The following is a 14,560-nucleotide window of genomic DNA, read 5'->3' as shown; positions in this document are numbered from 1 at the left end:
CGCGGCAGCAGTCATGCTCCCGGGGATGGAAAACCACACAGCTCTACGCCGCAGGTCTGAAAAGGCCCTAAAAGCCTGGAGAAGAAAATAAAATAATAATAATGGTTCTTTTTACAGAAAAAGGAAAATAATGCTGAAACAACATAATCTTGAAGTTTTTGATAAAATTGAGTAATTCCTGATTTATATTGTAATGCATGGGAAGCACCAAGGTAAAGGGATGATAGGTCCCCTTTACAGATGTACATGATCGGCTGATGTTTGATGTTTGGAAAAGATACTTGTCCAAAAAGTTTTTTCCCCGGAGTATGTTAGGGTTCCATTTTTCACACAATTGCTATGGCTAGGGAGTCTTGCTAGTCAATAAAAACATCCCGTGCCAGTGTTCCTCTTCTAATGGTAACTAGGAGTGAACCTGGGAACCACTAACGAAGAGCTGAATGGGGCAGGCAACACGATTTGGCACAGCATTAATAAAATGTAAGATAAAATAAAATTCTTGTTTCCATATCTAAAGGAAGCATGTCACTTACATGCCAATGGCCAGCTATGTCAATAGGTTGCCCAGGTATTGGGTTTTGCATTCAGATATAAGAGCAATTCCAGATCTATGCTATGCTAAGAGGAACCTCAGGGGACCTCCAGACAGCACTGGTAGAAAAAAAATAAAAAGTAAAAAGTATGTGCTGACAGCTTATACTTTTAGTTACCTACAGAAGCTCTGAGTAATTTTGTTTCTCCCATGTGATTTCTTTAAGCTGACAGTTTGCTCAAAAAGTCACTAAAACATACATAAAAATGTGGCATCTAAATAAAAATATCAAATTTTGTTTCATAGACAAGTGTTCCCCCACCAATGCGTACATGCTTCTCCGCCAGTATTATCTTAATAGTAGTAGTATATATGTATGTATTATGTATGTAGTAGTATGTATAATAATGTTGTGTTGCTGTGCACTGCTCTGTTCAGACTACAAATCCTACTACACCCAATGTGCCACCCTACAGTACAGCGCATGTGTGCCCAGTAAAAAACATCTGCATTGGCTCCTCATTTGCATAACTTATAAGTGGCTCTGCATGGGTGGGACCTTCATTGATTCAGGTTGGCTTTTAATGTGAATTATTTGCTGGCTATGGTGTAGGCACATCATTTGAATTTATAGAACATGTGGAGAAGAGTTGCTTGATTCCATCTCTAAAAATCATATTAGATGATGGCTAACATCAAACAGCAAGTGACCCGATTTGTGATTTTTTATTTTAAGATAATCGGAGGATTGCAAAAAAATGTAGGATGCAGCAACACTTTATTGAGAAGATGAAAATCCCCCCACTTACTAGATTGTAAATTCTTCAGGGCAGGGTTCTCTCCTCCTATATTACTGTCTGTATTAGTCTGTCATTTGCAACCCCTAGTTAACGTACAGCGCTGCGTAACATGTTGGCCTATATAAATCCTTTTTATTATTAATAATAATATTATTAAAAATGAATAACATTCAGGATCATTTTAATAAGATATATATATATATATATATATATATATATATATATTGAATTGAAATGTACGAGAAAGCCTTTGTGTCTTTCTAAAGTAATCAATAATAGAATTGTATTTCAAAGGTCAACTCATGATTTTGTTTTATATAGAGGAGGTAAGAGAATCCTGTCCCAGTGCTATCCCTAATTCCATGCCCTTGTATGTCATAAAGTGGGAAATCTCCCCAGTGGGGCAAAAGGCAAGGATAACAACCTTGGTAAAAACTGCATCTCATTTTATAGATAGATAAAACTAAATTGCTTGGTGTTAGACTTGAAAGAGCATTTAAGATCCTCAAAATTTCTTTGTTTGAGTTTATATTTTGCAAGAGAACTATTAGCTAATACATGGGGTAACTAAAACGTTGAGGTTGGACTATGTAAGGGTAAAGGTATCCACTTTATTATACATTCCTTTCCTATCAATGTTGCATTACAATTATTCCCTGATACTCCCATTGCATGAACTAATGCTTTTCATCTGAACCTTTGATTATCTCACATCCACAAATCAGATCTACTTTGAAGTCTCATGGTGGGCACAACATTACGTGTGCTTTTTGCCAGCTGCCAAGAGCTTAGGGACGCAACATGCAGAGCCCATCAGGCAACATTTATCAGACTTTCACAAATCATGGGAAACTATTCCAAAACTTAGACTAACTTCACACAGAGATACACAAAGCATAAAACCCCTTTCTTTTTAGATCAGAAATGTTTGAATTGCTCTTCAACGTGAGGCCACCAATGGTGGGCGTCTATTGTAAAGCTGGACAAACAACATCAACAACACGAGCCACAACAAAGGGACAAAAAACATATATGCGAATTTCATAAATGTATGGTAAAGGTTAGATAAACAACGCATGAAATCCAGCATAAAACCGAAAAATGCGTCCATCTCTCTTGTCTTGTTTCCGCACCACCGTCAACAATGCTTCTGGTGACGTCACTCGGCCACAATTGTTCCAGTTTTTTGTTCTTTCTTCCAGCTGCAAGCGTTTAGGAGAATGTTACATCAGAACGTATGTTCCGGGCCCACTTCACAAAGCCGAGATAATTATACAGGAGAAGATGTGATTTACTTGTGGGATGCGGGTCATAAAGTTAAAGACTCTCGGCAGAATGCAGGTCAAAAGTTAAAGAGAATTATAATGATACTTAGAAAATGAGCATTAAAAACATTCAGCTAAATACACGGTGAGACCGAGATTCCAGATAAGGGGATTGAACAACACCTGCTGATAATATTAATTTTTAAAATATTCTGGTTGGTGAAAAGGGTTTTTAAAAAATGGATAAAAAAGGGGAAAAATGGCTGTGTTTGCATTTGTCCAATCTGTCAATCATGCGGTGAAATATCCAGCAGCTGCTCTTGGAAAAATGGTTTCTGTCATAAAACATAAAACACCAATATCACCGGGTCCCGGAGCGTTCAAGGTCACAAGACAAGTTGGACACAAGCTGCATGAACTAAACGTTTTATTCTGCACGCTCACCCTTGGGCATTGTGTGACATTTGGTGGGCTTCGCTCACCCTGCCTTTGTTCTAGAGGTCTGACTGTGTTTGCAATGACTAAATGGAAGATGAAATTCCAAATATAGCTGCTGGAATACCGGGAACTGCAAGGACAAGGAGCTGCCAGTCAAGTCACGTATGCAATACACGGAGGCACCTTTAGAAGTGGCGATATTTATTTATTAGTTTTTTTCTGAATATTTTGTCATTTTGAATTGTAATGATTATAATTCCAATTCTCTATCATTTTGTATGGAGAAATCAACTTCTTTAAAACCTTTTACTTAAATAGAGAATTAAAATATGGATTTAATCCAAAAATTATTCTTGATTCCTTACTATGCAAATAAAACTAGGACATGCCATTTTCACTGGATTAATGCTCAATAAATGGTTATGCTTAATCCTCATCATACTAAAGAATTCTACTCCTACTGCACAGGTTTATTAGTTATGTCACCAGTTCCTGGTGAATTACTTTTACTGTATTCCAACTGATGTCACTGGTCTCTAGTGATTGGATAGGTTGCATTCTCAGTGATGTCACCGATCTCTAGTGATTGGATAGGCTGCATTCTCAGTGATGTCACCGATCTCTAGTGATTGGATAGGCTGCATTCTCAGTGATGTCACCGATCTCTAGTGATTGGATGAGCTGCATTCTCAGTGATGTCACTGGTCTCTAGTGATTGGATAGGCTGCATTCTCAGTGATGTCACCGTTCTCTAGTGATTGGATAGGTTGCATTCTCAGTGATGTCACCAGTCTCTAGTGATTGGATTGGTTCCATTCTCAGTGATGTCACTGGTCTCTAGTGATTGGATAGGCTGCATTCTCAGTAATGTCACTCATCTTCAGTGAATGGATAGGCTGTATTCTCAGTGATGTCACTTGTCTCCAATGATTGGATAGGCTGCATTCTCAGTGATGTCACCGGTCTCCAGTGAATGGATAGGCTGCATTCTTAGTGATGTCACTGGTCTCTAGTTAATGGATAGGCTGTAATCCCAGTGATGTTACTGGTCTCAAATGATTGGATGGGCTGCATTCTCAGTGATGTCACTGGTCTCAAGTGAGTGGATAGGCTTCATTCTTGATGATGTCACCGGTCTCTAGTGATTGGATCAGCCTATTTATATTTAGTAATAAAACTTACCTTCTTAACCCACAGGAACAGACTAAAGTTTTTCTATCAGCCCTTTACTCAGTGGCTTCATTGAGTTAAGATATACAACAAAAGTTTAGGACTTGATTCAATTTTAAGCTACCTGCTATGAAGCAGCAATCCTACAAAATGGGTAAAAAGATCTAATTAGGCATTTTTCATTCTCTTCAGCTCACCACTTTTACTTTACAATGTTTCATGTTTTTTTTCTTTTTATAAGTTGCAAAACCCAACAAAGAAAATTGCTTTAGCTTGATACAAATCTCCCTCATTGCGTTACATTTTAGCAGTATAAATAATTTTGCTTATCCTTGTTGTCATTTAAGACATTCCCTAAAGTCTATTTAGCTATAAAAATGGCCGTTACGAATAAACAAATGCTGGTCTTCTAAGAGGATTATTCAGATTTTTGACCTGAGCAAGCATTTTTTAGAGTTTCTCTTCCACTAATGCGATTTGATAATTTCATGCATGCGAGATGTCACCCGGGGTAATAAAAGAGCAATTTAAAGCCAAATAAAAGCCAAGAAGTAGGCTAGAGATTTTGTTTTGTTTTCTGTGTATAAAAAGGAGAAAAACGCAAAGTACAATGTTCATATGAACAACATTTAGGGCTAATTCATATAGTGACATATACAAGGATGTGCAGTGGTGTGGTGTGTTTTTAGATGCATGGATCTGCAATGGATTTCCTAAAGAATTGTGGTTATCCAATACATAGATCCAATTCAAAACACCCCATGTACAAAACAGAGGGGCTGGTTTATTAAAGATCTCCAAGGCTGGTGAGGATACACTTTCATAAGTGAAGCTGGGTGATCCAACAAACCTGGAATGGATTTCTTCAAAGTCATTTGATTTTTGCTGGCAACTCTTTTCAATCCTGGACCAGATCCATTTCAGGTTTGCTGGATCACCCTGCTTCACAGATTAAATTGTATCCTCTCCAGTCTTGGAGAGCTTTATTAAATCAGGTCCAGAGAACTCCATGGAATAGGTTACTACATATCCAACACATGTGGACTCAATGCATTTGTTTGTATGGGTCACTCATTGTAAACCCAACACATGGGAACTCCACACATTAGTTTACAGAGGCCTTCCTAAACATAATGGGCCTAATTTATTAAAGCTCTCCAAGAGCGGAGAAGATGGACTGTAATAGGTGAACCTGGGTGATCTAGCAAACCTGAAATGGATCCGGTCCACAATTTAAAACATTGTCCACCTATTAGCAAAGATTTTAGAATCTATTCCAGATTTGCTTGATCACCCAGGTTTACCAATGATAGTCTATCTTCTCCAGTCTTGGTGAGCTTTAATAAGTCAGGTCCAATGAGTATTGTCTTGTCCAGTCATTTTCCCTGCACTGTAGAGTTTAGTATAAAGCACCAACACAATGGTCTAATTTGTTAAAGCTCTCCAAGACTAGAGAAGCAAGGTGAATGCGGATGATCCAGCAAACCTGGCATGGATTTCTTAAAAATTGCTATTAGTTGGAAAATCTTTTTATTCTTGGACCAGATCCATTCGAGGTTTGCTTGACCACCCAGGCTCCCATATGAAAACATGCACTTTAATAAATCAGGTGCAATGTGAACAAGGCCCAAATAATCCAGATCCATTCGAGGTTTGCTTGACCACCCAGGCTCCCATATGAAAACATGCACTTTAATAAATCAGGTGCAATGTGAACAAGGCCCAAATAATCAAACATTTTAAAATACATCTGATATGAACCTCAAACATTTTGCTTTATATTTATAATGGTTATTTGATTTTTTTCTCCCAGTTGTTCTTTGTCCACTGGAGGCAAAACAACTGATTTGATCTCCCCATCCCTAACATATTACAACTTTTTCTTTGCTCCCCCACCATACCCCTCAGCACCACAATCTGAATGAAACACACAGTGGGTATGGAGGAGCCCATTATATATGATGTGACAGCGTCTAGTTCTGAAGTCCCCATTTTTGAGGGCTTGGTGGGGGCTCATAATCACTTTTCACTAGTGCTCCGAAAACCAGGAGATTGGGGATCTAATCAGTGAGAGGAGCCTCGTCTGATGGTATCAGATCTCTTCAGCTGTCTGAGGAACGCATCCTGCAAGCATGGACAAGAGAATTTCACAGAGTTTTTAATGTCAGCAGAGTCAGCGGCAGGCACAAAGCAAATCCAAGATGGCGGACCCATGTGGGGCGGAAAGCCAACAGGGCAAAAGTTTTTTCCACCACACAGCTTTTTATTCATCTCAAGCTCATACTGTAACAAAGCTACCTCGTCAGAATCTTCCACAAATAGGACAAAACCCAGGATATCACCACCAGATGACAACCGAGGTCATGTTAGCAACCACCACTCACTACTATATGACACCTGGGAACTAATTGACCTTATTGATTCCTTCCCAGCATCAAATAATCTGGTTTCAGAACTGATGTTGAAGGTTATGCTGGTTTCTATAAAGTCTTATTTTTAATTTTTGTGTAATGTAGTGAGTAAAGGATTGCTTAGAAAGAAAGAATATTAAGGTTGCTATTATTTGGATGCTTTTCTGTTTTTTTAACTAAAGATGAACATAAAAAAAATCAATGACCGGTCACTGTGCATACTCAATGCAATAAGGCAAAGTTCCTGATGGAGATTCTTGCTCTTGCTCTCTCTCTTGCTGTGATAGACGCCCAATATTGTGCAGATAAAATAAAAAGGAATTTACTTTTCATATGATTGTATTATTGTCAGGAATCTTCATTTAACTTATTGAGTTAAATCCTAAACACCCTCAACTCCCTTAGTAATTTTCTATAAAGCTTTCAAACAACTGTCAGTAAATGCAACTCTTAGACTCCAATAAGATTTCAGACAGATCAGTTAGCAGAACTCAATAAGGATATGAAAGGAACAAATTGATGTAGCTTTGTATTTATTAGCCCCCCTAGCATTCTAATTCTGTCCAAATTTCCATGCAAAAAGTGTTACTTTTTTTTTTGCATGGAAATTTACATTGTAGGCTCTAATTCTTAGGCATAATTCACCTAAATATGTCCAATATTTAATAAATTTATTACTTTTAATAATAAACATTAAATAAAAAAAACAAAAATCTGTTAAAAAAATAGTGAAACATGTAACATACCTGTACATTGTACATAATTATATATATATTTTGTGAAGATTTCTTTGTATTGGACTCAATACAGCTATTTTGTATTAGAATCCAAAACAAAATTATTAAAATTTCCCGCCAATCCTGCTACCCGCACCGATGCATGCATCGACATCACCGGGAAACCCCGAAGAACGTCTCTGCACTTCGGGGCTGAAGATTGGGGGAGGAGGACGTGTCCCCAGGACTAGAGATGAGCAAGAAGGCCTCTGCCAGTCTCACCAAAATTTCCCCAAACTTCTACCCCGAAAATTTTGGGGAATCGATTTTGCGGACTCATCTGAAGTTCAAGGAAATTACAGGATGATTTTCAGGGCTGCATTAATTCATGAGCACAGCTGTGGAAATCATCCTGTCAGTGGGTGATCCCCGGGCACTGGAGTTTAAATAAGGACAAGTCTCCCCATTCATCACATCTAGTGCTCTGTGATTGGCTGAGGAAAGGAAAATCCTGATGATTCTTGAGCTGTCATCAGGGTTTACCTTTCCTAAGCCAATCAGATTGCTCCCCTGATTGCTCTTGCAGGTCCTGAAAAATTTGACTTCCAAATTCACAAGGCCGTTCTCGCTTACATGTTTGGTAACCGAGAAAGGCCTAATTCGCCACTAGATCGAATTTACAAATCTCGCTCGCTCATCCCTACCCAGGACTTGCGGGGACCAGCAGGACGCCCGGGATGCTGACGGAGCAAGATAAGTGTTTTTTTTTAACTTTTTTTTTTAATGACCCCCAGTGTGATTACCACTTTTTGCAGGTAACATTCACCCCGAGTTACACTCAGGATTTACGCTAGGGGGGTTAAAGCTGCAATAAATTTATTTATTTTTGATTGAAAACATGGTAAGTACCTGGGGTCAGGACCTGGTCCAGCACCAGTGCTCTCTAGACGCTAATCTTTCACCTTACTCCTCACCCATAGCAAGCCCCTGCTCAGCCTCGGGAGGCTAGTTGGGCTGTCCCAGCACACGGTTGCCCCCAGGACTAATGCGAGCAAGGGATGGCATCCGGGGAAGAACAGACAAAGGACCAGGAGGCCACAGATATTGCAGTACAAATGATTCCAGCAGATACAAATTCAGAATACAGAGCAGAGGTCATACACAGGAAATCAGTCCACCAGAAAAGGTATCCAAGGATAAAGACAAAGCAGAGTCAGGGTCACAGGTAAAGAATCAGTCTAGGCAACATAGAATCACATAAGTCAGCAACAGTAAATCCAACAAATAAACACACCAGCAGCAGGTCAATCTAGTCTAGCTCTACAACAGGTAACTTGGGCAAAGGCTAAAAAGCCTCAATCTGCTTCTAAAATCTCTTGCAGCAGTGCACAGCCTCAGAGTTTGTGCTGGGGATGCTGAGAAGATACATCTCAGGCTGCACGGCTGAAGGGAAGCAGGGGATGCTGATATTTCTTTGTTCTTCTTGATGCTGCAAGTGCCATCGGTGGACAGAATAAACAAGTTGTGATACTGAAGTGCTGCACAGCATGGGTTATCCGGCCTGATAAGCATCCTAGATGTGATGAAAGCCCGAAATTTGTACTTTATCAAGAGTTTACCTTTTTGCCTGGAGTTAGACTTTAGGAGCTCAGTGGTGATTGGTTAGTTTCGATTACTGTACTGTACGTGAACACACTGCTTCTCCTTTGGAAGTATGATGAATTAGTCAATTGAAAATGATGGCAGGATAACGGAATTATGTGAAAAATATTGGAATATTAAATGTTCTTTGGGCAGCAGAAAACTGTCTAATTTGGATTTAAACCTCGTTTTAGGCCATAATACTCGTAAGATGCATTTACAAGGGCAGCAGACGCAGTCATTACGAGATGCCTTCATTAGCTTTGCGTTCACCTGGTGGTCTTGCTGCAGCAAGTGTGTCCAATTATCCTGGAGATATCTGCGTTCATTCTGCTAACCGGCTACTACGGCAACAGTTGGGCACGACTCTTTGTGTGGTCAGAATATTAATTTCCACGAATGCTCGGTCTCATCTCTGAAGCTCTCAACTTCTTGATCATTAGCTCTCCAGAAACAAATGCTATTTTGGGGTCAGCATTAGGGAGCTGAAATTGGTCATAGAACGTCACCTCACTCCAATCAAATTAAAATAAGTTGTGTGAAGAAGTCCAAAGCCTGGTAATAATGTAATGATTGATCATTCTGTGCACTCCAACAATTATCATAAATTAAAATTTACTCTGCTTGACAGTCAATTTTCCAAGTACCCATTAGGCTTTTTTCTTGTTTCGGGTTTTGCATCAGCTAACTTGACACTGAGAACTTTTCACTTTGAGTAAGGAAAGCTTCAAAGTCAACGGATGAAAACTGGAAACATCACTTGCTAAAAAGCAATTCAAGCACCCAAAAACTTATACCCCATATGACATGTTGGTACTGGGGCATCCTAGCTAGCCCCCTATTTCAAAGAGAGACCCATAATAATGGCCCCTTCCCCTTGGTCACCCATATCACATATAGAATAAACCAACGATATAATAATCCTTTCTGGGTATCATTTTATTTTACTGTCTTAGATTTGATGATTTACAAATACAAAATGATTGAACAAACTCAGTTTCCTGCCTTATGGACCGCAAGGATCATCCAGCCCACTCTTTCCCATCAGTCCTGACCCTCTATTATCAGTCCTGGCCCCCAGCTTCTCATCATGTGTAGGGTTGTCTGTATCAAAATGCAACCTCCCCAGGAATGCCTATGTGCCAATATGGTGTTGGGGAAGCAGCTGATAAATCCCTTGTCCTTGCTAAAGTTTACTATTCTGCTCTCATGGTGTTAATTACACACAGACTTCTGCTAAACTTACACTCAGTGGTTTCATAAAGTAGTTCAGTGAGCCATAGAACTACAAGATTGTACCTCTTGTGCTAACGAGGTACCAGGGTTGTACCTTTTGTGCTAACTATGTGCCAGGATTGTACCTCTTGTGCTAACTATGTGCCTGCACAAGCACCGACACACTACAAAGGAGCTAAGATTATGATTTATTGTGCTGTCAGCAGTGGCAGAGGAGAACTGATTTGCAAAAGGTATCAAAACCAGTTTGAGAGATTTTCCCAGAATTTAGTGTTATCAAAAAAGTGGGGGTTGTCTTATTTCAATAAATGAGGGAGATAATGTACAATGTAAAGCATTCTAGCAAAATATGAACTGGAATGCACTTTCTGCTTTTCAGATTGTGTATCTCTGCAGCAGCTGACAGTCATAGGATTCTAAGTTGTGAGAACAGCAGTGAGTTCCCTCTTCTGGTTTTTGTGGATAGATCTGTTGTAGTCCCTGTAAATAAACCCTGGTAAGAAAATAAAAGAAATTCCACAGTAGAGAGCCCTGGAATTAAAAAAAAAGTATCAAGGGACATTACCCAAGGAGAGTTGAGGGATTCTGAGAATATGTTAGTTTTATTCCAACTGTTTAAATGTATTCCAACTATTCCCAATTTTATCTTTTCCATGCTCCAACTATTCCCAGCCCTGCTTGATCTATGCTCCAACTATTCCCAGCTCTGCTTATTTCATGCTCCAACTGTTCCTGGCTCTGCTTATTCCATACTCCAACTATTCCTACTTCTGCCTCTTCCCAGTTATTCCTATACCATACTCCATTTATTCCCAGCTCTGCCTTTTCCTGGCTATTCCTATCCAATGATCCAGCTATTTCCATTTCTCCCTAGACCATGTCCCAGATTACCAGCTCTGTCTATCTCATGCTTTATGGAAATCTCCAAAAAGAAAATCTCCTAAATGTAAAAAGTAATTAAAACTCTACAGCCTTCATTAAAATAATGCCTATTAATTCAGCTATGAAGGTCCTTGTTCTAGTTATAGGGTGACAACCCTGCATTTTTGTCTCTCTTTCGTGCTCCTGTGTTGTCACACCATCACACAGGCTTTCAGCAGTGACCACAAGCAGCTCCAACTGATGCCGGGAAGTGGGGGGCTCTGACTTGCTGCAGCTTCCAAAGTACATTGTGAAAAGCTCGCCCTGTGCAGTAAAATCAGAGTAAGTAATTTTAACCAGAAGAGGTTCCAAACACCTGTGCAAGACTAAAAAAGAGGCTGGAGGTCAGATTTAAGTAAAACAAGGAATTATTATACTGAATACTAATATGAATAATTATTACATGCAATTATTAGAACACATGATCGTGTTGTTCATGGAACACTAAGCATGTAGGTTGACATGTTTGCAGTGCTCCATTTTCTGCATGGTATGTATTATAACCCTGGCATTTTTTTCTTTCTTCTGTTCGTCCTATACAGCAGCATTGTTCGTGGTGAGCCATTGCGGTATAAATAGCCCCAGAAGAAGGACCCGGGAACGCACAATACTTTTATCTTGCAGTGTTATTCAGAAAATCAAAGCCATCGCAATTTTCTCATAAACATCAAAAGTGGCGGGGCTGGGGAAGTGCATCAAAATATCATTTGCTAGAAAATAGAAGAAAATATCTTCATATTCATATTCAAGTTTCCATATGCTTAAAAAAAATCAGATTGCAAATCAAGTTAAGAAAAAAGATATTGATGTCATTAAAAGAACATAATCAGCAAATAATAAAGTTCCCCAAACTGTTGAACAAACATAAAAAATTATGAACAATAAGCAGCAAAACATAATTATACGCCAAGTCACGGCGCTCAGAAAAGATCCATTAATTCCTTTCAGCCATCTCTACCATATACAGTAATATTGGGAAAGCAATGTTTCCAGTCTGGTAATAAATTGCTTTTGTAATTATGTACCAACAAAACAAACAGAACAAAAGATTAGGGATGTCTTTACTTGCAGGCGATGAGAAAGTGTTCGGAATTACAGCACGTTTAGCATTTCACTTATCTACTTCACAATAAACTCAGCAACATGGAATGGCTTGTAATGAAGAGTTTGGAATAGCTGTCATTGTAAGCAGTCTGATGATTACTAGAGATGGACAAAGCTGTACGGTCTATTTATCAATGTTACCACCCAAGGTTCACACATTATTCACCGAAAATTTAATTAGAAAAATGGCTGAAAGTGGTATGAATCTTGGATGAAAATATTGATATTTAGACCACTGAGAGTTTTCATATCTCCAAGATTAGGATATTTAGAGTGAAGTATGGCCTATACAGGCTGTACTACTTTCTCTGTCCCTTTGAGATTTTACCCCTTACTTTCTTGCATTGGCTCCATCAATGCTTCTGCTGTGGAGACTAACTATAAACTGTTATTGTGATGGAACCGGGTGCCAGCCCATCTCACAGAGAAGAAACCCACCCAACCAAGCTTCTGAGGCTGTGTGGTGGCCGGCACATTGTACCGTATCTGGTGGGAGTGTCCCAAAATATGGAGATATTGGACACTCTAAAACGCCCAGCAGAAACCCTCCTCAATCAAAAGCCATCTGTCTGTACCAACGTTCAATTTTGATTACTGACTTACCTGTTCACATCTGCCTAAATGGTGCTGGTGAAGGCCAGGTGGTCCACCACCACATTGTAGTTCACGTCAAGCAAAAAATAGCTTGGTTCCTTTCAATGCAATTCCAGGGTGTCTTGACCCATTGAATAGATTATTACATGCCCATGTGCTGGGACCCCTCATTCCTCATTCTGTGACCTCTGTAAACCCAGTGACGTCCTGATTCCTCAGAATCGTATTGCTTGATAGCAGGTATAACCTGACCTTCTTTACTGTAGCCCCTCTCTCAACTGCCCCCTTTCTACTCCTTTTCTCTTTTCTTATCTTGACGATGCCCCTTCTGGGGTTCTTTTGTCCTTTCAATTTGTTTTTGGTATTAATGCAACTCAGGGTGTGGGATCAATCCCTTATTTATGCACAGGGTAGGAACAAGGCTGGCACCCCTTTTGTGGGGCTGACCCCCAGGACTTTTACACTTTTCCTCTTCCTCATATCATTTGGCTGCCTGGACATTGCTTTTTGACATCAGCGGATTTTGTCTAGCTACTTCAGAATCTAAGCATAAATTTGTTAATGGTGTTCAGCGAATGTGTTGCACTGGAATATGAGGTTGCTTTTTTTGTTTCAACTCCTTGTTATACTTTAATAAAAATGTATTGAAACCAACATTTTTTATGCAAAACTTTGCCATTTTGGTAAAATGCATTAACATCAATATGGAAGTGAAGGTGTTTTTAAGGATTGGCTTAAAATCATTCTTTATATTTTGTAACAGCTTACACTCACATCACAGGGTTTCATCCATGATGACCGGTACATTTGCCCCAGATACAGGTATATGCAGAGTATTTTTCTGTTTAGACAGTTTTCCTTTTGACCTGAAGGTGGGGTTGAAGTACCAGGCTTAATGTCAATGAGCTTCTTGGCCAGGGGGGGAGCTAAAGAGGCCTGGGTATGATCAGGTGTAACTGTCTCACCTGAAATGCATCCTGGAAATTAGGCTGGGGATATAAACTCCCAGTCTGCTTATTCCTGTGTCACTGTCTTGGCTGGAGAGCTGGGATGTGGTCCAAGGTAAAATGTGACTTTGTTGCAAAACATGTATGGTTAGGGTCTTGGAGTCCTGTACAGCACTAGGTTGGGCTGGATTGCTAGTTATGGGAACTAAGAGTGAGTTAGTGGCCAAGTGGCCAAGCTTTATTTTTGCTGTTTTTTTTTATGTTGCCTGTTTTTGTGTGGAAATAGTGTTAGTGAATAAAACCTTTGATGCATTTTTAACCTGCTGGCCCTGTTTCCTGCTTGAAACACCCTCCGTTGCTACAGGCGATCTCACAATTTGTAGTAGCTGAAATCTCCAAAAATAGTCCCTATTAGCCCCAAAAATTAACATTTAATCAAACAAAGTAAAAAACCAAGCGTACAGCAACAGTTAAAGCTTACCTAAACTCAGAAATTTCACTTTACGGGTAGACAACCCGGGATGCCAGGACGACGCGGGACCTGATGCAAGGCACCCCTGAATGGATCAGACTGCCCTGCAGGATTGAAGGTAAGTGTATGGACAATAATGTGAAGGATGAATGTAAACAAATAGTTATGGCAACTGTCTGTATATTGGGTAACCCAAAAAGAATAGAAAACTTTGGGTTTAGAATGTTTTGCATTTGGAAAATGGGTAATGTTTTGGGGGTGGAGGACGAATCATATATATGAGATGACTTTTCAATTATTGATTGGTATGATC

Source organism: Pyxicephalus adspersus, chromosome 12 (assembly GCF_032062135.1).
Source record: "Pyxicephalus adspersus chromosome 12, UCB_Pads_2.0, whole genome shotgun sequence".
NCBI classification, from domain to species: Eukaryota; Metazoa; Chordata; class Amphibia; order Anura; family Pyxicephalidae; genus Pyxicephalus; species Pyxicephalus adspersus.
The sequence above is the reverse complement of the archived record's forward strand: the minus strand, read 5'-3'. Positions refer to the sequence as shown.